Source organism: Anser cygnoides, chromosome 5 (assembly GCF_040182565.1).
Source record: "Anser cygnoides isolate HZ-2024a breed goose chromosome 5, Taihu_goose_T2T_genome, whole genome shotgun sequence".
In the NCBI taxonomy this organism is placed as follows: Eukaryota; Metazoa; Chordata; class Aves; order Anseriformes; family Anatidae; genus Anser; species Anser cygnoides.
In genome coordinates, this window is record NC_089877.1 from 20955743 (window position 1) to 20983477 (window position 27735).

The following is a 27735-nucleotide window of genomic DNA, read 5'->3' on the forward strand; positions in this document are numbered from 1 at the left end:
TTTCCACACACTTTTTTAACTCTGACAGGCTCGGTGCTGTGACCACTTCCCTGGGGAGCCTGTTCCAGTGCCTGACCACCTTCTTGGTGAAGAACCTTTTTCTGATATCCAGTCTGAAAAAAAAATACAGTTCCTGCTGCCTCCTGGGCATGCGCTGGGCCGCGCCATGGGAAGGCTGCACGGAGTAGGCCGGGCCAGGCCACAGCACCTGGCCAGGACATCTCGTCTCAGAACATCCATCTCCTCTCAGAACATCCATACGATCCCTATTTCTGGCTTGCAGAGACAAAACTGTTTTGGTCTACAAAGTAACATATTGTTGATGATTATTGATTCAGAGGGAGCACATGCACAATACTTTTTAGGTTGTGGGTGGTTTTTTTTTTTTTTTTTTTTTTTTTTTTTGCCGGTGACATCTGCAAGAATTCTTACCATTCCTTTCTGTGTTTTATCTTGGAGGGAGATAAAACAGAGGGAGCTAAAATGCAGCAGAGGAACAGCTGAAGCCAAGTTAAAAAATGGAGTTCTCAGTCCAAGGCAGGTGTGCAGTGAGTCCTCGGTATCCATGAAAGTCACAGACTTTTTTTCTGCCTTCAAACAGTGCTAAAAAATTGCAGTAGAGAAGTTTATAGCTGATCACTAGCCATTATTAGAACTTATTACATGCCTGTTTACAGTTGAATTCGTTGTGCTGCACAGATAACATTTTAAGGCACTAAGACTTGCACGTGTTAGGAATTTGTTAAGAAAAGTGTTCATTTCCTTAGAATTCTCCTTTTATTTTTATTTTTTAATATTATTTTGGGCTTCATACTCAGATAGCAGTTCTCCATAAAGAGATGAGAACACTTGGTACAGACACAGGAGGTCACTCTTAGGTAATACATTCAGAAATACAGCCTGCATTTTCCTGAGCATGATTTGGCTCTTGTTCTAGCCGGACTCATCCCTAGACCATCCTGTTGGAGGGTGGAAGACTGTGTTTTTGCTGGGAACCAAAGACAGAGAGTAGGGGAGGATCTTCAGGAGCCTTGGGACTTTCTCCATTGCTGAGTAAAGCAAGGAGGCCTCCCTTGACAGGACTGAGGGCTTTTGGGACTTTTTTAGCAGATGGAAGAGTACCAGAACAGAGATAAGGCCCTCACCCATGATCTGTATTCTCTGGCTGTATGCGGGAGTACTAGGCTGTAGCTGCCAAAATCCCCTCTTCCTTTAGGCCTGGAGGCTGTGCTGATTAGTGGTTGGAATAAGAGTGGGGTAAAGAAGGTTCTCCTCACAGGGCTGTCATTGATTCGCCTTGGGCCAGTTGCTTCACTTTCCTTATTCCAAAGTTTCCTAGGCTGTAAACAGTGAATAATATTTGTGCCTTTGCAAAGTTCTTTCAAGAAGTTAAGCAACAGAAACTGAGTATTATCCGTATGACTAGTCTAGGATTGCCTTCCTGTGGGCGGACAGTGTTTTTTCCCATCACGCCAAACAGCTGCAGCCTGTAATTGATAACTCTTTTTTTGTTCACTTCCTCATGTTACATCTCCTCTTCTAGAAGAAGTAGGTCTGTAATGTTCACTTTTGCTTAGCTTTAAATGTTCTGGTCAATGTGAGTGTTACTTTGTCTTGTCTCTTCCTTGGGGGTGCTCAGGCTGAGTGTTTCTTTGTCACAAGAGCTCAAGGCAGTTGTTCTCAAGGTTTCTTTTGTAAGAACAGAAAACAACCTGCACCAGCAAGAGCGGTGATGCAACACTTTTCTGTGGATGTAGAGAACCCCTTGCAGGTTCCCAAGCAGTCCCCATGTTCATGGAGAGCATTGCATTTTCAACCATTTCCAAGAAATGCTGTTTTCCCACCAAAGGAGTCTGATATGAGTCTTCTCATATCAGCAGGCCAACATTGACCAAATTAGAATCACTTTTACAGAAGTTTGTTGGTAAAAGTTGGGCAAGCTATTTTCAGTGAAATAATCATCCACCTGAAAGTATCACTCAATAAAAGCTGGAAAACAGCACACACATGCTACAAAAGACAAATAAAAGCCAGACTCTTGGAGAATATAACGTATTTTCAAAGTTACGCTGAAGGGCATTTAATGCCTACAAACATTTCTCAATGTGAGCAACTTCATAAAGGCCATAAGAACAGCCTGCAGGCATTTATAAAGGAAAAAAAAAACAAAACAAAACACAACAAAACAGTATCCAATCTCTTAAAAGATTGGAGGAATAACTAAATACATTTCAGTTATATGGCTACCTACTTTCCAAACTCCTTAATTGTTAAGTACCCTAAATTTAAGTACAGCTTTTGCAGTACAGCTCAACATTATGTCTATAAAGAATCTGTGTTTGATCCTTAACCCTGCAGATAGGATAGGAGGAAATGAAAGTAGTTACCTAACACTAATAACTGTTTCCTGATGAATGAGGACTGCAGCTGTCTGAGACAATGGGTTGTCTCCCAGATGCCATCTGGGTGACATGCCTTGGAAACAGATGCATCTTCAAGGTATCTTTGCAAGAGATAATATGGTTATGAGTCAAGGCAACAGTTTGTGGGTTGGAAGTGCACTATCACATCTGTTTATTCTGGGTTGTGGGATAGTGTCAAATCCATCTCCGAGGAAATAGGTCTGAGTCAGTAGATGCTGCAGAAGATATGAAAGTTATAAGGAACATCTTAGTTCAAGTACTCTCAATTATCCAACCAAAAATCTCTTAAGAGATTGGTGTTTCCTTAAAGCTGCAATTAATGTTGTTTTTTATCAGTATGTTGGACACAAAATGATTTGAAAGCTCATTCAAAATTGCTGCTTATAGTAATAGCTACTTTCTTCATTAATTATTGGAGAAATAACAAATTCCACTTCTCTTGGTGCTCTTTAATAAGGAAGAACAAGCTGTCTTTGAAGTACTAGCATCCCAGTTATTCCTCAGTGTTATTTTGACACAACATGTATTCATCTTCCCTCAAGGCTTTAAGCCCTTCTGTTTATCAAGAAAATCAGCAAATAAGTCAAAGCACAACTCTAAAACTGAAGCAGCCTTATCAGTAATACAGGAAATAGAATTCTGCTACTATTTTATGGCACACAGAGACATCAAAAAACACTCTTTATCCAAATCAGATAAGTTTTACCAATAGATCAACTAATAGTAAATTATGGAGAGAGGTAAATGTATGTGAAAGTGGGGGAAAAGTTCCAGATTTCAAATCTAACATGCCTCCACTGTGACATGTCACTGTTTCAAAAAGAATTTTGCCAAAATTGATGAATGAAAACAAATCTGAACATTCCTCTATAACCCAATGGAAACATTGTTTACAAATCTTCAGGCATTCGTAGTTGAGGTAGTTGTTCTTATTATAGCAGAATAATGAAAGAAAGCAAGGATAAAACAATGCTCTTTGGGAAAAGGCTGGTGCCTTGTCTACCTGGAGCTGTTTTGTTGTTTGTTTTATTTTGTCTTTCACTCTTACCCCATTTATTTCTGTGATGGTACTAGTAGATTTAGAGAGTCTGCCCACTCTGCTTACATTGGATTAGTTCCCAATACATAAGAAAGAGGTCCACGTCGCTCTGGACTTTCTCAAAATAATTGCATTCCATCCTGGGTGCAACGTCCCTTAGACTTTGCATTCTGGGGCCTTTCTCACTGCTGGTTCTCTCCTATAACCTGATGCGTTTATCAGTCTCGGGGTCAACATAAAAAGATCTCATGATTCCTCTGATACTGTTTCATTGTTCATGTGGTTTTAATGATTTCACCACCATTTTCATGTTGCCTAAGGACACAACTGAACCCTGAAAATCAGATAGTTATTACTGTGCACACAGTGGAGCATGCATACTCTTGAAGCATGGAAAATCTTGAATAATACTGAAACTGCTTTTACTGTATTTTTTTTTACAGTATTACAATAATACGGTAAGACATGAAGTGGGGGAAAAGCCATACAGGGCCTTCAAAGGTTCTTCTAGCAAAGTATGCTGTTCCCAGCAGTGACCTGACAGTTACGCCTAAGAACAAGTATAAAACAGGGAAATCATGTAATGACACTTTCTCAGCATGTTTCTTCAGGTTACTTTGTGCATTGTGAAGTTTTTTGATGCTGATCCATTGCTTCTTCATTTGGTCAAGTATCACTGATGACTAGGGAGATGTTTTGCCTGCAAAATGACAGTGATGGGCAGTGGCTGCGGAACAGCAGGAGCTGGAAGGCCCTTTTGCTGAGTGCAGGTCATCTGAGAGCATCTGTGACACAGCACCAGCCACGGGTTGTCTTTCAGCAGAGATGGGCAGCTGTCAACTGCTTCCTGATACTTGTTGCTTCTGAGTGCTCCTTGTTGGTTACAGAGCAGTTCAGTGCTGGTTTTTGAGCTGTTAGGGCTGTAGTCACTGATGGCAGTGCTGTTTTAGAGATTGCTCTGCTTTAATTTGCAACACCAGGTACTACAGGGATAATGAAGCAACAGATTTGCAAGACTGTGATTCCCATGAAACACGGGGGTTACCAATGGGACCTGGCTACCAGAACCTTCAATGTATTTAAGTGCTTAACTCTCACTGAAGTTGCCTGCTTATTTGTTCATATGAAATTCCAAAACATAATCTAAAATTAAACTTCTGTTTTTGTCTATAGTGGAAGTTAATTAGCGCATCTCAACTTGCCCAACAATATCGCTTTCATTTGGTGTTAAGAGCAAGTTTAGCACTTGAGTCTATTTTTTTTCTCATAGCAAACAGTCTGTGCTTATTATCATATTAAAGGAATGCCACTGGTTAAATCAAGCAATGAATATAAATAGCTGTATTACTGCCATCAGGCATCAGTGTTTATTTAGTGGATGTGAATCATGCGTGCCTCTTTGATCTGGCTTTGACTAAGCCATTGCTATTTTCATACAAAAAAGGTTATTTGCAAACACTGCAAGAGTATCATATAACATTAAAGATGGAACTAATCAATATGGAAGGCTCTCTGCTAGTTCAGCAGCCCTGTGTGCTGCCACGATGTCTTTAAGTGTTTTGAATTTCTCTGTGAGTACCTGGGTCCCTGAAGATGCTCTCAGATCTTTCCTAAGGACTAGAGAAGATCAAGATTGAAATCTGGGCCCCACTGAATTCAGAGACCATATCGCTATCAGGTCCCCATGAAGGATACGTATCTGGCAACAGAGAGGACAAACACAATCAAGGACAACACTGACTTATTTGTGGATTGGTTTGATTACAGTGCATGCCGGAGAGTATATGAAAGAGAAATCTGTGAATAATAAGATAAGCAAATAGACTCAAACCTACTAGTGCTTATTACTCACACAGAACTTTTTATTACTTTTTGCTAAAACAAAGCTCCTGTGTTGAATTTTAAAACTGAACCTGTGTGCCTCCCCTTCAACAAACCGTATGAAGACTGTTGTGTGCACTGGAAAAGCAAATGATAACCCACAGGTACTGCCAAAGTAATGTTATCACGGTCATTGTGATAAACAACTTAGAGTGAGACTCGTTCTGAAGCCAAGCATTAACCTGGGCAAAATAGCTAATAGGAATGGTGCTCATTGAACCACGAGACATGGCTGACCTCAAATGCTCTGTAATAAAGGAACTGGAGATGGCAAAGAAGTGAAAAAACGTAGAAATACCTAAACAATCAGGTGATTTTTGAGTCCCAAGTACACATCCCTTTCTTCCTCACTGTCTGTTACTTCTACCATAATATGAGGTCATTATAAAGGTTTTAGGATTCAAACGAAAGCTGAACCTCAAGGTTTTGGGGAAATTTGTCTTCACTCCTACATTTATAGCAGAGTCAGATTAGTTCTGCATAATTTGGGATTTTTTTGCTAACACTTAATGTAATTTTAAATATTAACCACCACCACCCCCATGTTTATCTGCAGGTGTTGCAGAGAAAGAGTTTTGAACTAATTTGCAATGTTAACTGTACTAGGAAAATGTAGTGGACTAGCAAGCTATTTAACATAGAGTCTTAGATATTGTGTCATGGCCTGACTTACACTGTAACTTTGTCTAATTTAGGAAAAATAGTGGGAATTTTTAGGCTGAAAATGAAAAGTGATCATTTTGAAAAGTGACAAGGAGAGAGTTTTGTGTCTGCTTTACAACTATCTGAAAGGAAGGTGTGGGGAGCTGGGGGTTGGCTTCTTCTTGCACATAACTAGTGATAGGACAAGAAGGAATGGCCTCAAGTTGTGCCAGGAGAGGTTCAGGTTGGAAATTAGGAGACATTTCTTCTCAGAAAGAGCAGTCAGGTGTTGGAACGGGTTGCCCAGGGAGGTGGTGGAGTCACTGTCCCTAAGGGTGTTTGAGGAAAGGTTGGATGTGGTGCTTAGGGACATGGTTTAGTGGTGATAGTGGTGGTTGGTGGATGGTTGGACCAGATAATATTGGAGGTCATTTTCAACCTTAATGATTCTATGATTTTGTAAAGATAATACACTCTTTATGTTGATGGCATCATGTTCTCTTGTCTGTGTGTTATTACAGCAAAGGTTTTGTCAAGGAAACCCAGCCAGAAAGGCTAAACAGTGACCTGGAGAAGAGTTCTTGTGGAAGCAAGAGAGATGCTGTTATTGGGGAATACCTTTTAGCTGGCTTCATCCCAAACTAGAATGATTTATTCTTCACTGGGCTAAATCTAGAGCCCCAGAAGTGCTTAAATTTATGAGGTTCTGATTAATTCTTGATACATTTTCTGTGGAGGGAATAGATTTTGCAAGCTTTCAGAGCTTAAATTGTGAAATAAACCAAATGGTTTGTTCTTTCTGGCCAGAAATGGGAACAACTAAGACTGAGGGGAATAAGGGGGCCAGGTCTCTCTTATCTTAAGGGATGTTCCTGATTTCATTCAATGCTGTATGAATCAATCAATCAAATCTTTGTAGAACAACTCTAAGTGATGTAACTATTGATTGAAATTTTTTCACTGTAGAATTCAGCCTGAAGAAAAGTAGTCTTAATATGAACTATGACAAAACTTTAAGGTATGCATGGAGCTGCGTGCCTTAAGTAAGAATCACATCTCTGACTTCACAGTAGGAATTTAGCTTGTTAAACATGATGTTACCTCAGGCTTCTGCTTCTTGCACCTTTACCTAGGTAAGGAAATGGCATGCATGGAAGAACGTTTCTAAAAACATGAATTAACAGTTACGTAGCCTGTTCTGTGTGTTCCTGAACAATTTCACTAGCTCTGTAGAGTAGACAGTATCCCAGATCGTGTGAACACCTCCTCACACCAGTACTGGACAACTGCTGTGCCTTTCGATTTTGTTACAGTTGCACTTTGCCACAGTAGAAGTAGGACAGAGCTGCTACAAACTCAGTCCATTTCTCAACACCTTTTGACACTTTAAAATATGTTTTCATCAGTCCTTTAATCAAAAGCTGTTTCTGATGAAAAAAAAATAATAAAAAATCCAGTTTAGACTTTTTTCCACCAGTCCTCCTTGTAGTGGCTGCCTTCCAGAGCTTCCAACCATGGTACTGAAGTTCAGATTATAGTCCCAATGGATGTTATAACAATTGACGCCATTACAAATGGTACCTTAAGAAACAGCCCTTTTTTCCCCATTAGTTCTTGATGAACAAACTAGTGGTGACGTTGTGAAACCTACCTTCAACCTTTACACTCAGCACTGCCACCAGCCCCTCCATGTGCTTTGGCAGCAGCTTCAATGGGATCTCGACTCAAATGGAGGAGAATTGAGCGGTATGTGATGCAATGAGAACATGTTAGTGCTCAGGCAGTGAGGCTGTTCACCTTGTCCCAATTCAGCTGCAGAGCCAAGTATTCTATAACATCATAAAACAAACAGCTGAAACTGTTGGTCACAAAGATAAATATTTGCTACGTTACAGAATCTTATCAGAGGGAATGTGTTCTTGCTGTTTGTTGGTGGGACTTTCCAGGAACTGGAGATACATAGGGTCAGAAATCCCTGTCAGCCTCAGAGGAGCTGAGTTTCAACCCTCAGTGTCTGCTATTTGAAACAACAGCTTGTTCTTTTTGCCTCTCTCTTTCTCTTTCTCTTTTTCTTTCTTTCCTTCTTTCTCTTTCACTTACAAAACTGTTCTGTTTCACTTCTCTATCAATTATAAGATGTGGACAAGGCACATAATTTTCATTTCTGTCCATGCCTAATGGACCTGAGAGCAGGTTTTGGCAACACTTTTTAAAAATGCATGATGCCTCGTGTCTCTGGACACAAGTAGCCATCCCGGCTCTGTCAAAACTTAGATCCTCTTCACAACGTGCTTCCCAAGAAGACTGGATTATTTATATGGGAATATATATAATTCAGCTGCTTTTCTAGCTGAAGCACACCACAATCATCAGATGATTAGTTAGGTCTGGTCCCATAATAAATTTCATTTCATGGAGTCTTTCTGAAGTCTGTGTGACTCTGCACAGGTGAATAGCTGTGTCATACCATATTTTATTGAAGGACTACAATCTAATCAGGTCGCTAGGACATACCTCATGAGTCTATTGTGCCAGTGAGAGCTTCCAGATAATACGATAGTGTCATATTGTGTTTAGATATCTGAGTATATGATCAATCAGTATCTTGTGGCACAGTTCTGTAAGTAGGTTTTCTACCTCTAAACCATTTCTGTTTCAGCCTACCCCTGGCATTGAGTTAATTTTTCCTTAATAACTGATGTTTTCATATTTTATTTCGGGGTGCTCTAAACACAGATCCCAAGAATAAGTCTGATAGAAATGCCTTGTTTTAGGCATTTTCTATAAAAAGTAGGGAAATAATTTTCTCTTTTAATTTTTAAACAAGTACATCTTTCCCTTTATATTTAGCTATTGCAAATTAAGTTCTTTGTGATTTTAGTGTGAATGTGCATGTCTCCTAAGTATTTAACACATGTCAGTTCATGGCTACTTGGTCATTGGATGTCCTAGAATCAGCCTATCATCTGTGCCCCTATCTTTGATCAGTTCCCAGTTGGAGGAACTTTCAGAAATCTCTTTGTACCTCACATTAGGGGTTAATCTCCTGTGGTGGGTATGGTTCCAATACTGTTCCTACCTGGTTTCTGCTCCAGTGAATGCTGACCAGTCTGTATTTGGAGAAAATATTAAGGTGGGAAGGAGTTAGCCTCACTTCATAATTATTTGATCTTTTCTGGAGTGCTTTGCTAATATTGTATGGAAGAAAGTGCTGGAATGCTACCAATGGTCTAAAAAGCTGTGTTGGTGCAGGTTTTAGTACATTGTTCTGACTCCAAAGTAGCCCTTTTACCTTAATGTTGTCACCTGGGCACTGCTCAGAATCCATACCCTGTTATGGGATGTTCTTACTGGAGATAAGCAGAGACATCCCAAAAGCCTGGTCTATGCTCCCTGCAGGAGTGAAGCAGGAGTAGGTTGTTTTTGTAATTACAAGGCTGCCTGTCCCCCAGGGTCCTCCATGATCTGGAACTTCCCATGATCTCCCTTACAAATGCAGTCTCCAACCCCAAGAAGGTGATGATTATCAGGGTTTTGAAGTTACAGTTATTCACCTTGAGGACAACGTTTTAATCTTGCAGCTCGCTGTCACATTCATAGGCCTGAGGCCTTGGAGCTCAGCCCTTTAGCTGCTGTGTCTGAGTTTTTTGGCAACAGCTGGGTAAGTTATATAGATGCATCTGCTTTTTTTTTTTTTTTTTTTTTCCTTTTTAACGTAGATGTGAAAATATGAGTGGTGATGATAGTGATGAGAATTTCTCCCTCACAAGCTATGAGAGGGAGAGAGGTGCAGATGTGATTGTCTGTTGCCACCAACTGCTTCCTGGCTTTGTCACACACTAAGAATCTCCTGATGTTGCAATGAGAAGAAAACAAACTGATTTATTCTGCAGAATCTTTATGTAAAATCTACAGGGAGTGCTGGGAATGAATGAATTTGTTGGCTTTATTGTTCTGAAGAGCTGAGCTGTACTTCATACTCTGAGATGCCTACAAGTGTAAATCTGTCTAGACTGGAGTCTGCATGATGAATATGTAGTGGAAATGAAGGGTCACTCATGGGGAATGGGGACTGGAACTGAGTGAGGGGTGTCATTTGGGTTCTGTACACTACACTTTTTTTTTCTTTTAAGTAGTTGTTTCCATTGGGAAATAGAAGTTCTTTAATTTCACTGTGAGATATTCTGGGAGATATACAAAAGGAAAAAAAATAATGGGGGAAAACTCTTCTTCTACTACTTTTTCCTTTTTTCTTCCAACTTTTTATTCTCTTTTTTTTTTTTTTCTTTTCTATTTCCCTGTTTCTTTCCTTCTCCCCCACCCCTCCCCCCCCTTTTTTTTTAATCAGACACAGTTTGTTCATTTCCATTTATTTCATTTCATGGATTTTCCATTTCTTACCAAAGTTACTCTTCAATTCTTTCACACCAGATCTTCATCCTTCAGGCTCTGGGCTCCTTTTCTCCCAACTCCAAAGTCCATCTCATTCTACTTTCTCTGTATGCCTCGTTCTCTTAGTAGTCCTTCGTCTTTTGATTAAACTTCCTGTTCCATCCAACACTTTTCTTCATGCCCTCACTAAAATCCCTACAGTGCTCTTCTTCCCAGTTCCCCTGTTTTTCATTTCTTCTTGTCACTTCAGAGCAGTATGCCCCTTTCCTCTTGCCTTTGCATCCAGAAAAAAACTTGTACGTGCAGATGTCAGTTGGCTTCTTGACTGCACACTTATTGCTACCTGCCTTGAGACTTCGCACCAAGGCTGAGAGTCTGGGACTTGAGCAGTACCCCTGAAAGAGTCAGATAGGAGTGACCCATCCTACTTGTGGACCTCAGAAGCAAACACCAAAGAAATTTTAGGCTTGCTTGAAATGCGTAGTTACTGTCAAGAACTTACTTATCTTTCTCATAAAATGTTTACTGTGAAGTAAGCTGAGTTCTGTGTCCAGCATTACTCAGCTGAAACAGTAATTCAGAAACTCCCTTACTGAGAAACTGCTCCCAAAGGGCTTTTAATAAGAGCAAGATGATAACTTTTTGAGGTTTAGTTCTAAGTGGATTATCATGCTGCTGAGACACAGGGAGAGGAGGGATGTACTTATTTTTTCACTTCTCATGAAGGCACAGAAGGGAGGCAAATATCTCATGATAACCACACCCCTTGTCATCCTCTATTAGTCACATCGTATACTTCCTGAACACAACACTTCTTTATAGTCCCCTGACATTCTGCACGTCTTACAAAAACAGTGACTAGTTATCATCCTCAGGGCTAACACCAACTCAAAATACAGTTCAGTGAGCCTTTACAAGAACCTCTAATTGTCTATGTACAATGTGCAAAGCTTCAGAAAGCCTGAATGTACTCTTTCCAGAGAGGAAATTCAGGTGAGTAAGATATGATTGGTATGTAAACCTTAAGTTTCTGCCATATCTGTCAAGAAAAGAGCTGTAAATTTTCTGCCTTTTAGTACAAAACCTCGAGGGCCACAAGCTACAGCTCTGCCAACTGGCACTTGGGGCAAATCTGCAGGGTAGGTAGGATAAAGGTGGCCTTCTGCTAACTGCTGATTCGCCCATGCCTTGTGTCGAGCCAGTCCCCAGGACAAGGACTTCCAGGTGGTGCATCAGGGGCTCTGAGGTAAAAGGGAAGTGGCTGTCTGGATGAAAATTCCAGTCTTGTCTTAAATGTATATGGCAGCCTGTGCGACTTTGAAGTAACTTTGATAACCAGGAGCTATTTCAGCTAATTCATTGTGTCATTTCTCCATTAAAGCCTTAGAAGATACAGCGTTTCAAGGAACCAAAGAGAATTAGGCACTGAAATCTCTTTGGTTTGTCTTGTGAGTTTAGTGGGTTTCCATAGCCATGATGGCCAAATGTTTCTTAGTCCTTGGGATTTGTATATCGTTCATTTTTGCAAATAAAACAGCACTATATTATCATGCTGTTCTGTCAATAAGTATAAAAAGGATGTGTGACGCTAAGTACTTCCAGTGTGAGCAGTATCGTCTTCACACTTCATGCCTGGCCTGGAACACCAAATATGATTTTTTCTTCATTTTTGTTCACTGCCACATTATGGATGGTGATTATGGATGACACATATTGAAAGTGGGCTGGATTAGGTGCTCAGAGCACTATGGCTCTGGTCCTTCTTCATATAAATGCAGACAAAGGGACTGCAAAGGACTCAATTTTTTTTTTCTTCCTACTTTGGTGATTTGAGTTAAAAATAGTAAGTTAGAACTGGGCAACTGTTGCATATGAAAAACACAACTAAATGCAGTTGTGGTTTGAGACCTGAACAAAAACACTATGTCCACACATAAGCCAAATACCTTTTCCTGGAATATAGGATGCTTTCTTTTGTGTGTCAGGCTCTGACCACTGAGTCACTTCCTGTGGGTTTGCATTGTGTAGATTAGCAGGTGCAATTCTAAGCACGTATAGAAACTTCCTTTCTTACTGCTCTCACAAGGTTTATCCTCAGCTTCCTCTGAAGTTTAAACTTCTCTGCTTTCTTATCCACAGTACATCTCTCTTCATGCATGTTTGTCCCTGCTATCTACTCAGGCTTTCTTCCTGATAGCTTCTTTCATTTATTTCTTTCTTTCGGCCAGCTATCTTAGAAAAAATAGCCAAGCTATTCCATTGACTAAGAAAACTAACTCTTTACAAGAAAAACTAACTTTTTATTCTGTGTTTTAACAAATATGGCCATGGCATCTGATATTCCTCTGGTATTACGTTGGCTGAGTAGCATTTTACAAAAGGAGGAATACCAGTGGAAGAGGTTGTCAAAGACAGACCAGTCACAGAAAAACAGTGGTTCAGGATTTCTACTCCTTCAAAACCTCTTACTGAGATTTTGTCTACTGTTTTTGTCTTACTGTTGTTTGTCTACACATCTTGGTACCAGGGAAGCAATTCCAGCTGAAGCATTGAGGTTTTCATCAAAACATCTAAGCAAGTAAAACCCACTGTGAATTCACATACCCCATACCACTCTTGTTCTGTTCTTCTGCCTGCATGGGAATAACTACATTAGAATGTCACCTTAACTATCCCAGAATAGGTAGCACAATTTAACATTTGTGTGCAGGTGACTTCTCTGTCTTGTGTTTACTTACCTTATGAATAAGTGCAGGTGTCCCTCATCCGGGTTGTTTTTCAGAAAAGAAAAGAAAAAGAAAAAGGAACATATGTCATTCTTTAGAGATAATTTCATTCCTTCTTCATTTCTTTTCCATGTTAAATTCTGTAGCTTAAACATGGGCGGTTCTTTTTAAGTGTCTCTTATACCTAGTTTTCTTTTAATCTACTTCACACTGGTCTGGAGGGATTCCCCTATATTGTGAAAAATGGAGCTTTCTTTTCAAAAAAGAAAGCTGGAAAAATGAACTTTCCCTTTTGAAGACATATTTTATTTGTAAGGAGTGATTGTCTTATACTCCACCAAACAAATATGAGAACATGGTGATGAGTTTGCTGAACAACAGCATGCCAAAATGGGAGGTAGGAGCCTGTTATGAAGAATGGTGTTGCAATTGTGCTGATATTCTGGAACGACAGTGTTTAAAAGTACAATCACAAGAGCAAATGGTTTCAAACTTTGCCAATGTAATGAGCACAAGGTAGAAGCTGAGAACAATTGTGCCTGTGTTCTTCATGTTTTCCAGAGCTTGCCTCTGGCCAGGGATGGGTAAGGGATGGGAAGGACCTAGACTCAGAAGTGTGCTGAATGTTTGTTTGTTTTTTCAGAGGAAAAGGAGAAGTGATTGAGATGATGGTGCTTCACATCCCAGAGGGAGTTTCGCTTGACAGATAAGCACCCTGAGTCATGAGCTGAATACGTGCCTAAACGGTTTAGAGGTTGAAGGAAATCCTATCAAAGTTTGCTGTTGTGGTTGAACGTGCTGACTCAAAGCACTTACTACGTGAGCTACTGGGGAGAAAATGTGGCTGGTAGTAAGTTGCGCAGTGGGCCAGGTGGAAATCAGGAGGCAGAAATTATCCTTCACACAAAGGGGAAGCAATCTGGGTATGTGAAAATGCAAGCTGTTTATTTCAATGAAGAGGCTGGGTTTGGCTTTACTCCCTGTAGTTATTTAAAGGCTATTGAGAAATGCAAATCATGATTTATTTTTACTATGCTGTGTAATGAGACTAGAACTTTAGAGGCAGAGAGACAGGTTTCTGGACTCCATCCATAAACTAGCTGAAATAATTAAAAAAAAGTAATCTCACAACTGATACATTTTGTTTAAAATTATTACAAATATGTGAAAAAAAAATAGTGACCTATAAAAGACAAAAGCATTTAATGCTCCTGGGGGCTGTCTAGAGAAGGAGATACACTTTGATCTGATGGACAGATGACTGTCTTCCAGGGGCTTTAGACTGTTTTTCATTAATTGAATTTGTCCCAGTATAGGGTTTTTCATTTCTTCCTCTCTTATATTTTCTCATGTAGGTAAGAGACATTTAATATGCTTATATTTTACACTCAGTTACCACAGACATCTCATAGTATTTTGTATTCTGGCTGTGAAAAGGGTGGCACAATTTTTGAGAGACAGGATGGAAAGTTTTTTCAGGTTACTTATAGTGTAGGTTATTAATTATATCCAGGTCCATAGAGAAATGCTTTTAATTTTATCATAAACCCTTTATCTGATAAGGCAAAAAGAATGAGAATTAACTAATGTATTAAAATGTTCTCTTAGTGAGAGGAACTAAGACAAACATATTTCTAAGATCATTCTGCTGTTTGATACCATTTCTTTCCATTTTACTCCAACACACATGAATGGTTGAGTGCAAACTTGAGAGAAAGTGTTAGAAAAACACAAATCATAGAATCACTTGGGTCAGTCATCTGGTCCAATCTTCTCCTTAAAGCAGGTCAACTGTAAATGGAAATACTTTAAACTTTCTGTCCTCTCATAATGCTTTCTATATTGACCCACCTGCCTTCATTGCTGTTTAAAAGACCTTAAGCACTAATGAGACTGCTCATTGAAGTTTGATTGACAGAAATATTCTTCCCTGAGTGCAGCAGGAAATTGAAATGATGCGATGTCAGAAGCTGAAGAAGGCACGTGCTTGCACATAATGGGGGAATACAGGGGCTTTGCTGGCAAACATTCCCTTCGGGATTCTTTCTCTCTGCAACGGCAGACACACAGTTCTGAGTTTTAGTCCAACACTGCCTGCGAGAACAAACCATGTTTTTCAGAGTACAAACGCAGTTGGAGCTATCAGACCACCCCTGACTTGGCCTAGGAGCCTCCTCAACAACACAGGCCTGTAGGTACAAGGTTGCCTGCTTCTGGGGCCTTGCCATTACTTGCTTATAAATGGATATACCCATATTTTCCAAGAAGAAAAGACAGGCATTAAACGGTTGGCATAAGCCTGTGTAGCTCTGTTGGAAATAAACTCCTCCACATTATACTGGCTGCACCAGTGATCCTATGTTCCTAATGCCTTTTCCAAAGAAGACTCCCCAGTGAAGGAGTGGAAGTCGCAGAGCGATATCTGCGAAATTTCCCATCCAAATTTCATGATCAGTATTGTTGGCCTTCTTCCAAATTTGTGAGTTCTTATTAAGAATTAGAAAGCACCACTAATATTCAAGTTAGGGTTTCCAAAGTCAAGCAAGGGAGAAGGCAGAGGCTCCTTTGGCTTATTGGTATGTGACCCCTAGTCAGATCCTGGTCACCTAGATATTCTCATTAGGGGTGAACTAGGAATGCTTAAATAGATTAACAAGAGCATTTACTGTTCTCTAGTCACTGCGATCTCCTTCATTCTCTGGAAATGCCAGTAATGAGCAGTTCAGACACTGTGTGGGGCAGCAAGACCACTCAGTAGAGACTGTAGGCACATTCAATTTAGCAGTGAGTTGGCAGCTGGCTGGCGCACACTGCAAAATATGCTGTATTTCTTTATCAAATCAACAATAAGTGTTCGTGTTTGTTCTGGTCTGTGTGCAAGAGCTCACGTATGCCTGCATACCTCATAACTCTGCCCAAGCAATTACATCCCATACTTCCCTTTTCTGTGTTGCTGTATTAAGAGTTACAACATTACATAGCTATACAGAGAATAAGCCTATCAAAATACATACCAATATACAACATTTCCTTTCCCACTTATTATTGTTTTGAAGCAAGCTCCAGCATTTCTTCCTACTTCTTTTCTTTACTTTTTTTTTTTTTTAATTTGTCTTTATAGCATCTTCTGTCTTTACAGTTATGCCTTTGCTCTCTGTCTGTATTCTGGAACTTGACTTTGAACTCTTCTCTCTCTTGTTGCTAGTCTAACAAATAATGGTGGAGACTTACAAAGTCTTTTCTAAAAAAGCAGAAGCAAGACTACCTGATGAGCCTGGTAGATGTTTTAGGGTCAGTACTGGAGTGCCCCAAAGTCAGTCCTCATGGTTACTGTCATGGGTCTTTGAATGCCAGAAATGGCATTTACCAGTTCTGGTGATATCCTAATTTTAAATGCAAACTAGTATTTGTTTAGCTCCATTTCATTGTCCTTGCAATGCTACTGCATGTTTGTTGTGCTGTTTTTAAAAGTCAGTTGACATGTGATTTCTGTCCTTATCCACCTTCCTGTTCTAGCACGAAAGAGGTCTTCTCTCGGCAGTCGTCCTTGTTAGCAATATGACTTTTCAAATTTGTCTGCTACTCTGTGGGAATTCTCTGTAACCCTATAATTATCCCTGTTTACGTGATGGAAGTTTTTTTGCATGTCCTATTTAGCATTTGCTAACTGCTGTTTGTGCTTGCCTCTCCCTGCTAACAATGGACTTCGGATTTTTTTTTTTTTTTCTGTATGATTAGGACTTTATTTTTAACTTTTGAGTTGTTGGGCTGAACTACTTAGCAAGCACTGAATGTGATGTTTGAACAGTTCTTTGCAAGTCACCTCTTTAAGAGTCCAATTTGAAAGCATCAGCTAAAATTGACCTTAAGATTATAGGCAAGATTGAAATCTCAGGGTAGTGCTGTGTGATATGAAACCAGATGGCAAAACTTTTCTCTCCATTTTATCTGTGCAAATGTTGGATTGGTTGACTGCTCCTCGCCCTAACCATGTCAAACTTGTTTGCAATTGGAGCTGCTGTTGCTACAATAGCACTGGATGCAGCTTCGTTATTGCTGAGATGGCTGCACAGGAGTGCATATTCTGCCCTGCCAACTGGTACAGGGTGTTTTTAACACCAAACTGGTGACTTGGGAGGGCAAGGTGACAGAAAGGGAAATTACATTTTGCTGAAGTCTACTGCTAGAGTGTGAAGAAACTAAAGGGGTGAAATACCTTAGAAGGACATTGGAGTGCTTGGGCAGGGTAATAATAAAAATCATCAGATCTGCATGTGCCCAAACATGGAAAATCATCTTAAATATGTTCTGTAGTGTGTTCTGGTTATTGTGATTAATTAACATTGAAAGGAAAAGGCTGAAATATGGTGGGTGAAAACAAGCAGGCAACTTACCTGGGGAGTAATCAGAGTGATATTTTCTCCCTTCATATTTGAACACCAAGAAGAATTGACGTAGGTGTGAATAGCCTAGAAAGTGACTGTGAACCTAGCTCCAGCCTGCAGGAAACTTCAGCTGTGGAGTCTGAAGTGAAGTTTGGGCTGCACTGGTCTGGTGCAGTAGATGTGACCACACTAGGTCAGCTGCTTTCTCTTATGGACTCTTGAATCCATGTCTACCTGAGGCCATTGTAATGATTTTTATTGCCTTGGGACATAGCTTTCACCTTGGATGGACAGGACTCAGGGAGATTTCAGTGGCTAGGAACAGCAGGGGTAGGGCTAGGTGGTGCTCTGTCAGTGATATTCATCCACATTGATATTAAAACAGCGTGGTTGGCTGGAGCAAGCCTTATCTAAACAGTACTTAGCAAGCACGTACGCAGTTCAGAGGACTTTCACGTGCTTCTGCAAGTTTTTTTTATGAGCATGCTGTAAGGAATGGTAGTTGAAAAGATAAATTTCTCTAAAGTAAAGGAAGTTCCCCAAATGCTTTCTGAAGCAGCATGGGAAAACATTTGAGGGGGTTTTATGCACCCTTGAGCCACTTTCAGTACCTATTTGAGAAAGCATATTTTCAAAGTCAGTTCCATTTCATCCTGTAGACCAGGCTACAAAGTGAACACACTTGTTTCTAGATCTCTGAGTTAGGTGGTGCAATGACTCAGCACGAAAACCAGTCACAGGCAGCAAACATTCCTCCTTTGAGCTGTGCATTTGTAGCAAGCAATGAAAATGAAGTGACACAAGCAGAGACAAGAAATGAATCAGCACCTTTCTACCTTTAGGCTGGGATTCCTCCTCCTTTTGCGTTCTTACCGCTTTTCTTTTCCGTGCAACTATCTGATAGATTTAAGAGGAAGTTAGCTTTTTTTTTTTTTTTTTTTTTTTTAATTTAAAGCCAAGGCAAATGACATGTTAAAGTTTATATATGAGGATAAATATTTTGTCTGTCTTGAAAAGGCCAGCCATGTAGATTCTTTAATTTAAGACTTATTTTCTACTTCCAATAAACCATTGGAAAATTTTGCAAAGGTATTGGATTAGCTGAAAAAAAAAAAAGCTTCCCATAGCAACCTGTTGAATGGTTCCTAATTCCAAAACAAAACAAACAAAAAAACATTTGCAAATGAATGACCAGAGTTCTGAAGTTTGATTAATGTTGAATTGCCCTAAATCACAGCAGAACATTAGAGAATATGCTGTGTATTATATTTCAAAAAGCACATTCATGACTTTCCTACCATGTTGCTTTCACATTAAATATGAGATGAGATCTACCTATTTGTTATTGAAGTTAACATGCTTCTTTCATGTGCTAGCAAATGGAAAGCATTCAGATATATTCTGTTGAATACAGCGCTGGGAGACTGCAAATGTGATTTGGTTCAGCAATGGTACTGCTGCTCCTTGTTACTGTGACAACAGAGTTGCAGCACTCTCTGAATGGTAGTAAATCTCCTAATTGTAATTATTTAGAAATTTGATACCCCGTTGGGTTCTTTGATAGTTTTATCAAGTATCCAGGTGAATGTTTTCTCTGTGTGTGTCTTTTCCCAATTGAATGTCACAGTAGTAAGATGTCACTGTGCAACTATATGAGACCTTTCATCCCACTGAGTTGCAAATGAAATCTTCAAGCTGTAATGTCAACCACTGAGGTTCAGTATGTGTAGGACAGTGTACTTCAAGGTTTGTGAAGGGCAGCACTGCAGTAATTTCACAGTAGGTGATAGAAGCACTAGGTAGTGAGTACCAGCTCACATCGAGGTGTCGGTATATAAAGCATAATTAAGTGAACAGGAAATTGCTCAGACGACAAAAGCGCTCTGGCTGGGAGAAGGATACATGAGAGTTCTCACAGGCATATAGCCTTAAATCCACTTTCAGCGGCAGAGATCCCCCATACCTTTGAGTTACAACGGTTAGCTCGTCAGACTCTGTTTAAGTATGGAAAGAGTGCTTGTGATCCTTCTTGAAGGAGATAAGGCTAGTGATTAATCATCCTCTTTCTGATTTATGAAACATCTAAGATCTAAAGATAGAACTTCATAGATGTGGAAGTCACTCAGGAAGTGTTACATGGTTTATATATGTTTCAGCCTTTTTCCTCCTAGTGTAGTTGTGCAAATCTCTTTGGCACAAAGCGTAGTTTTTAAATTTAGTAGCACAGCTTACTGAGAAAATGTGAATTTCTTAATTTTTTCTCTGCTTTTATTTGCTACTGTAATCATGACCTTTGAATGCAGAAGTCACTTACCTCAAAATAGGCAACAGATTATTCCAATTATTGATGACTGTCTCTGGTGTCCAACAGCAAGCACGGTACAAGTTTCATGTACAGATAAGGAACCGTTGGATTCAGCCCTTCAACCTGGAGAGAGTGATTCTAGATGACCTGGTGACTCTATTTAAGCCAAAAGCAAAATGTCTGTCAACCTAAGTCAACAACCACCTTTCATCCAGTGGGTCAAATTTTTCATCAAAAGCTGATAAGAGCAATTCCTGTTTCTTAAAATACTGCTTTCCTTGTTTTGAAATGGAAGGTACCAATGTGGCTTGTCTAGGTAGGAACTTCAAGACAGTACTGGGCATGGGGTCTTAAAAAAAATAAAACACTTCAGTCTGCTCTGAAACCCAAAGCAGGATCCAGTTAAAAAGCACTGATACTACTGTTGTAGTTTCAGTCAGATTCAGACAAAGTAAAGAGAAACAGCTCACGGATAATTTTTCTTAAGCCACCGGCACTCCTTTTACATTAAAAACTCCATTATTTAACAAACATGGCTAAATTAACTACATGTAACATAAAATGTTCTCTAAGCCCACGCATCCATTCCTCCAGACTGCGTTACAGCAACAAAGAAGAAAACATATAAACTCCTAGCTTGAGAGATGTTTTAACTTAAATGAACAAAATGCTGTTTAGCACGGGTATTTCTGCAGATGTGCAGTGCATTAGGAAGAGCGGGATGGACCACTTTTAAACTCAGATTTCCTCTGCCTGGTAAAGTTCCCTGCTGCTCCACTTGCAGCAATCTGGAATATAAAGTAAGTTGATCAAATGCAATTTCCACCGAAGTCAGTGGGAATTTTTGCTTGAACAAGAACTACAGGGTTTAGTACACAGGGTTTCAGAGTAACTATTTATTTTAGCGTGAAGTTTAATACCAATTGTAATGACCAAAAAAAAAAAAAAGTGAGGGTGGGATAAATTGGATTAGAGGACTTATAAGAAAGTTTCTGTGTTTGCCTAAAAAATTATCCTAGTTTTTTTTTTTTTTTAACTTTTTTTCCCTCTTGTAACACCTGTGTTGTGATAATCAAAAACAATGTTGCGTGTTAACGTTAGCTTGTTTAATTTTTTTTTCTTCCCCTATTACTCACATTTCATTTCCGGTTTTTATTATCCTGCCCCAATGGGGATTTTCTTTTAACTTTGTTAGAAAATAATTGTTAGTGTGCTGATATGAAAAGGCCACTGACCTTTTACTGACTGGTGAGTCAGAGGATTAATAGCTCTTCAGTCTACCTACTGAAAACAGTGGGAAGATTTCCCTTAATCTGTTTTCAGGTAAACAGATGTTGAAAACCCGACTCAGTATTTTTTCCTCCTTTACTATAATGAGTTGCATAATTGTCATGTTTTTATCAAGTTGGATGTTCTGTTTACTAGTCTAGTTAATCAGATATCCCAATTATATAGTGATAATGTAATATGCTGTATTTTGGTTTTAAAATGCAGACATTTTGTGCATTTTCATTACATAGCTTCCATAAGTGAAGTTATTTTGAAATGGTTGGTTAAGATCAGTCTCTGAACTTGTGAATATCTTCACCCATGTGAATAGTTTCATTGAAATGTATTAGAAAATCCAGAGCCAGTCATTCCAGCGGTCACACTAGTGGGAGCATAACAAACACAAAAAGGGAGAGGATCTTGCAATTATAGGCACAAAATAGGTAAGCATATAAGTAAGCAATGGAGGAGCAAAGAGGTTATGGCTTTCCTCTGTAATCCAGCCAGAAAATGCCAAAGCCAACATTAGGACTTTGGAATTGCTTCCCACAGTGATGTTTGGGTTGAATCAGATTAGTGAAATTTTTTAGAAGAATTCCTAATTTTAGAAGTTCTGACCACCAGCAGCTTTCTCTGAACATCATGGGAACTAAAAACTCCACCCCCAACATGTCACTTGTTTCAGGCACACAGTATGGAGACATCCAAAAGTGGAAGTCACTTGGGTAGGTCCTGGCCTTGACCTCTGTGTCTCTGAAACCATTCCATATAACAAGGAAAGGTTACGAAAAGTGAGAGGAACAGGGAGATATCGTGGGAGAAAGATATTTGGCAGTGGCATTTGCTGCAGAGAAAAAGAAAATAAGAAAAAAAAAAAGAGGGACACAAATAGCAAGGAGCTGTCTGGGCTTGGTAGAATGGGGAGTACATTGATGTAATCACCAGTTTTCAAATGGAATAAAGACACTTAGTCTGTCTTAACATCCATTTTCCTGGTGCATTATGAAGCCTATAGACAGACCTTCAGCAGTAAAGCACCATACCTAGTGCCTAGAACTCTGTATATAAAGTTTAATTTGCACATTATTTGATTTGATTTGATTTTTATCCCTTCTTAACGTTGTTTCCAGCAGCATAGGGCTTTCATTATTTACTGAAAGCCAGACTTCTTGTGAGTCAGATTTACTGAGAACATGGGGATAGACCAAGAAAGTGTATCCCTTGGCAACAGAAAGCAAGTTAGGGTTCTTCAAAACTTCTCTATTCATGTTTTCTCTCATTGTTAATAGGTCTTTTACAGAGAAATTGGCTCATGCCTCATTTCGAGTGCTTTAGAGACAAATTTTAGCCAGGTTTAATGAGACAATTTTGTGAGCTTCATTTGACACCAGGCAGTTACTGGAAATCATGTATAGGGTTATACCAGTCGTGCCGAAGGTACATACCACCTCAGGAAAAGGGTAGGGGGAGAGAGTTGTGTCGCTATTTTTGTAGGTATGAGCTAATCTACGTAACTAACACACAAGCCATAGACAGGATAGGCTGTAATTTAGCTTGCCTTCATATGCTTTGCATTAGTCAGGCTTTAGGCATTAAGAAACAGGTTGTCCTCTGAGATGCATCGGTTAAATGATTTCAGCTAGAAAGTATGTTAACTTTACAGCAGTTTCTCTTACAGCAACGGGCAATATTGCCTTCCTGTTTCAGGGGCTGTTTTACATCAACCACACAGCATCAGACACACGGCAACTACAAGCAGGCATGTCACAGGCTCACGGGTCTTATACCCTGAGATGCAGTGCATATTTCTGTCTCTCATCCTCCCCACTGGGCTCCCCGTGGTTGTCACCATCACAACCACCCCTTCCCACAGCCTCCCCTGTACTTGTCTGACTTCTGACAAAGGCACTGGATCCTGAGAGCAAAGGCCAGGGGACTTGGTTTCCACGGGTGCCCATCTGCCAGAGGGTGGCCCAAGGCAAGTCAGTCTTCCCGGTATTCCCATGCATTTCCCATGCACAGCAGCAGTTAGCACCTGGTACTTGTCCTCCAGCTGCCCAGCTTTTGATATTGTGTGGTTTACCACATCGGTGGTGGCTGATAAACCCCAAACCAGTACCCCTTATTCATATTTATCACAGTCAGAACCCAGCCTCTTAGGTATGTGTAATGAATAACAACAACAACAAGGAAAAAAAACCCAGACAGTTAAAAGGTAATGACCACCTTCATTCTCCCTGGTGTATAATAAATCATATGGCAAAATCACTGAAGACTAAATTGGCCAAGTAACACTGATAAGAAAGGAAGAAATTGAAGAGGAAAGAAATAAAATGGTTATTTGGGTACCTTTTCTTGTTAGTGGCATAATTCACTGCACTATTTAATTGTTTTCATTCTGAGTAAGCCTGTTATATTTTAAATGTTAAAAAGCAATCTCAGCAAGTTAAAGAAAAACAAGTCTCACCCTAAATATATTGCTTAGTTAAACAGAGTGTGTTGCATATTCCAACTTCAGACCTTTCTTTAAGTGTCTTTTCTGGATTGTTGATTCAGGGAATACTTCATTTATTTTCTGGCAATTTTCCTGAAAGGAAAGCCAAGGAACATCATCTGAATAAATAATTGTGGTTTATTTTGGCAATATCTTGTAACAGCTCAAGTGGTCAGGTATTTTGTTTTTTAACTGAAGCACTGCTATCATCTTGGATCCTTACCAACTGCTTTCTGCCACTTCAGATAACTTGGCTGTTTCACTCTGCTACCTGATCAGATTTTTGCAGTTCATGTGAGGACTTCTAGCTAATTTTTTCTGTTTCTAGTTTAAGATGTCTATCTTAAAAGCTGTAAGCTTAACACTATGAATAGTAATGTCTTTGTAGTTCACAGAGTGATACCACTGATATACTCACGGGCATTGTGTTCGTGGCAAGTTTGTAAGAGATTTCTATGAAAGAACTTTTGAAAACAATAGGCAAAGGAAAAGACCCACAATCCTTTGTATTTTGGTATTTTGGGGTAAAAGGATCCCCCCAAAGCCTCAGATCTTGGTAAGTTTTAAGCCAAAACACTGATCTGTAAATTTATTTTGCCTAAACTTGGGAAAAAATATTTCCAGCAAAAATTCACATTTTTTTCTTTGAAAGACTCTTTGTTTTCAAGAAAGAAAAAAAGAAAATAAAAAGACATTTCAGATGCGAGATCAGATTTTTTATTGGAGGAAAATTTTCATTAGAACAATTAAGTAGCCTTCTTGGTTTACACTTGCTTAAAAGATTGTGTAAGTGGGTTTGTAAAGGTAACTGTGACAGACAATTAAGTAAGCAAGTGATTGCATATGAATAAAAAAAACCTAGGCTGAAAGTCTGTCCTGCTCTAGCCCAGTCCTGGAGATACTCTGGAAGAAGATGATTGTTCTGAGTTCAAGTTCTGGCTTCTAACACACTGAATTTTACCTGATCCCCTGCTATTCCTGTGACTGTCTGATAGCATCAGCAACACCTGGGACTGTCTGTGGGCCAGGGGAGAGGTTTTGCACAGGATCTCTTGGCAGTACCAGGATGACGAACTGGGACTCCTGAGCTGAAGGAACATACTGTAATCTTGCTGTAATCTTGCCCTGATCTTGCCATAAAGCAAGAATTGTGCTAAGACTTCTTGGCAGAGCCAATTTTTTCTAAAGGGAGAGTCTGCAGAGGCACTACCTCACCATAAATGTCTGTCCTTCATTTCTCTTCCTGTGGATAGTCTTGGCAGAAAACTCACACCATAAAAGAATTTAAAACTCCTCGAGCAGCTTTTTTCCCCTTCCCATCGCTATTTTTTCTCTCTCTGTTTTCAAATACAGGGTTACAAAGTGTGAAACTGAAACTGTGTTCTGTCAGAGATTCTTTGAGTAAATTGAACTTTAACTGTTGGTGGGTCCTACCCTGGCCTAGCATGAAATGTAACCTTGACTCCTTTGTGCATTATAGGTCTGTTTCTTTTTGCCAGGAAAAGAATTTTTCCTAAAACCACCACCACCACCACCACCAAAACTTAAAAAACAGTCTTCTTCATAAAGAGGAGTGACACGATCTGTAATGATAAATGCTAAGTTGGGTGGGTGAGGTGGCCAGCTGGCCTGACCTTGGCAGTCAAAGGAGTCAAACTCCAGGTCTTTGACCCCTGCCAGGCTGTTTTGCAGAAGTATGTCTGTGCTGGCCATGCTCGTACACAGGACAAACTTGGTTTGTGTTTACTTCAGCTTTTACTTAAGTGGAAGTGGTGAGAGGCAGCTCCTCTAAGTTGGTGCAATGCGAGTCAGAGATGCGGGAGGTGATATTTCATTACCAAGCATGCTGCTTGAACCTCCCCTTCCCACCTCTGCCAAGAAAAGCTACAAGCTGGGTGCAAACACCTGCAGGCAAGAGCTGGGTGGGGAAGAGCTAGGTAGGTTGTACTGACCGAGCTGACAACAGGGTACTGAGGTGAGAGTCTGGAAGCCTTGGGCTCCAGTTCCAGGTCAAGGAGAGATCTCCTGTGGGAGCTCAGGCGAAACACTAAGTCTGTGCCATGAAAATAGACATCACAGTCCTTGCTGGATTTGTTGTTGTTTTTGTTTTGACCTCATTGTTGTTGTCTTTGTTATTTTAATAAAAGCTTGGGGTGTATTTGGATATAAAGGGCTTTGTGAGAATGAAGAATATTTTGGAGGCTGGGGCTGGGCAACATTTTTTTGATTTTTTTCTAGTCCCCTCAGTTGGGCAACTGAATCTTATTTTGACTGGAAGACAGGGGGAGGGTGGAAACAAGAATCAATGTGTTAAGCCACTAGTCACCAACGGCTGGAGGACAAATATTGACAAGTGCAAAGGTTTGGTGGTCTTGCTTTTCTGCGTGAGTATCAGCAATCTATCCCACAAAACTTGTCTGTACTTCCAGGAGGCCTGACCGTGGAAAACAAAACTACTGCAGTGTAATAGTGAGGAAAATGTTTAGACGTGGGTAGCACAGCTTCCACTGAACCTACATTACCCAATGTCTGATTGTGCAGACTTTTGCCTTGCAACACATGTATCATAAACATTCTGGTTCTAAAATGAGCGGCTTGCTTCCCTACATCATGCTTCCTCATAAGGACAGTCTCCTAAGTTCACATCTGATTGTTTGATTGTGGTACTCTGATCCCCATTTTTGCTTAAAAAACATCATATGCTCTGAGGGACGTCCCCAAGGAAGAATGCTCTGAATATGTTGTTCACATGCTAGGAATAGAATCGCTGTGGGAACTGAAGCACCCTGCAGTGAGATCTGTGAAATTGATGGTCAGTGGGCTCTAAACAGGGATCTGTAAGCAGAGGGGTAGACACTAGTCGCAAAAATCTTTGAGACACTAGTCTCAAAAATCTATGTCTAAAAGTCTATGTATAAAAAAAATAAAAATTAAAAACTTTCCACTCTTGCTAAGCCTGGCTAAGCTCCATCAGCTTGCAACACTGAGTCATTATATAGGATGAGTCACTGGATTCTGTGGGCAGTTTCAGATCCTTATTGATGAGACCTGCTCTGAGAAAGGCCAGAAGGTCTGGTGTTGGAGATGCCTGCAAGCTGGGAGACAGGTGCAGCCAAGGGAAGAAGTGTAATCTTGGTCCATCACGCTGTATACCTTCAGCCAAACTGCATGCTCATTGTCTCTTCTGCCCTCTCATTCCAAAGCTGAGCATCCTCGGCAAATATATCGTGTTCCTTTCTGAAAATGACAAATCCCTCTCTGCACAAAACTGTTTTCACCAGACTCCAAAACTCCCTGGAAGCACTGCTTTAGTCTCCCTTCCTAAGAGCAGTACTGCCGCAACATATATATACACTACCTGTACATAGCTGCAGAATAAGGAGGAACAGCATTAATTAAGACTTCAACAGTTCTGTTCCCAACCCAACTGTTAAAAATATGTCCGGAAAGTTCCAATGTCTTTTGGTTTTAGCCTTTTCTGGAAGCCATGCTACATGTGCTTAGCTGGGCAGATAGTTCCTCGGTGTTTCCATCTTCCTGGGCTGAAACTTCGAAATCCATGATGTGGCCAGATTCCCTGGTTGCTTTTACTTTGGCAATATGCATTTGTTACAGATGGTTTACCTAGCTGTTTTAGGAAGTCTTTTTAGGATTGTTATACATAACTCCTTTGGGTCCTTAAAATCTAAGGAGAGTTTTTAGTTTCAGCTAAACTTTTCTAAATTGTCTAAAACCACCATCCTTAGAAACAATCCCAATGACATGAATTGATCTCCTCTGAGTAATGGAGGCTTTAGCTTGTTCTTGTGCAAGTTGTATGTTAGATTCTCATTAGCAGAAACACACAATAATCGGTACTTCCATTCCTCAGTAGGCCTCCTGTGCTTTACTGTGTTTCGATCCATAAAGTTAATTCACTCCACTTAATTTCTTTTGCCAAAAAATGTCTTCTTCAATCAGCTGTGTTACACCATGAGTTACCTATCAGCTCTACAATAAATGTGTACTTAAGGGTCATGATCTGCCTCTAGGAACGGTGCAATGACTCTTATGCTTATGACCTTCCCTTGTGAAAGTAGTCACATTAATGTAAATGGGAATGTTGCCTGAAGAGGAGCTGAAAAAACTGAGTGAAGGGTCAGGATCTGGCTGGTGTGATGATTCATATGCATTGGGTCC

At 40.0% G+C, this 27735-nt stretch overlaps 1 long non-coding RNA gene across 6 annotated transcripts in view; it reads left to right on the top strand.

The window, feature by feature from the left end:
• LOC125182190 (uncharacterized) overlaps positions 1-27735 on the top strand; it is a 100005-nt gene that overhangs the window by 59048 nt on the left and 13222 nt on the right. Inside the window, exon 1 of one of the 6 annotated variants that reach the window (XR_010831783.1) lies at positions 10829-11370. The exons of 4 other annotated variants lie outside the window; for them this stretch is intronic. This is a non-coding gene — a long non-coding RNA (uncharacterized lncRNA). Of the gene's footprint in view, positions 1-10828; positions 11371-13364; positions 14027-27735 lie in introns of those variants that run through there. One more of the 6 variants, XR_010831782.1, reaches the window with a different exon arrangement.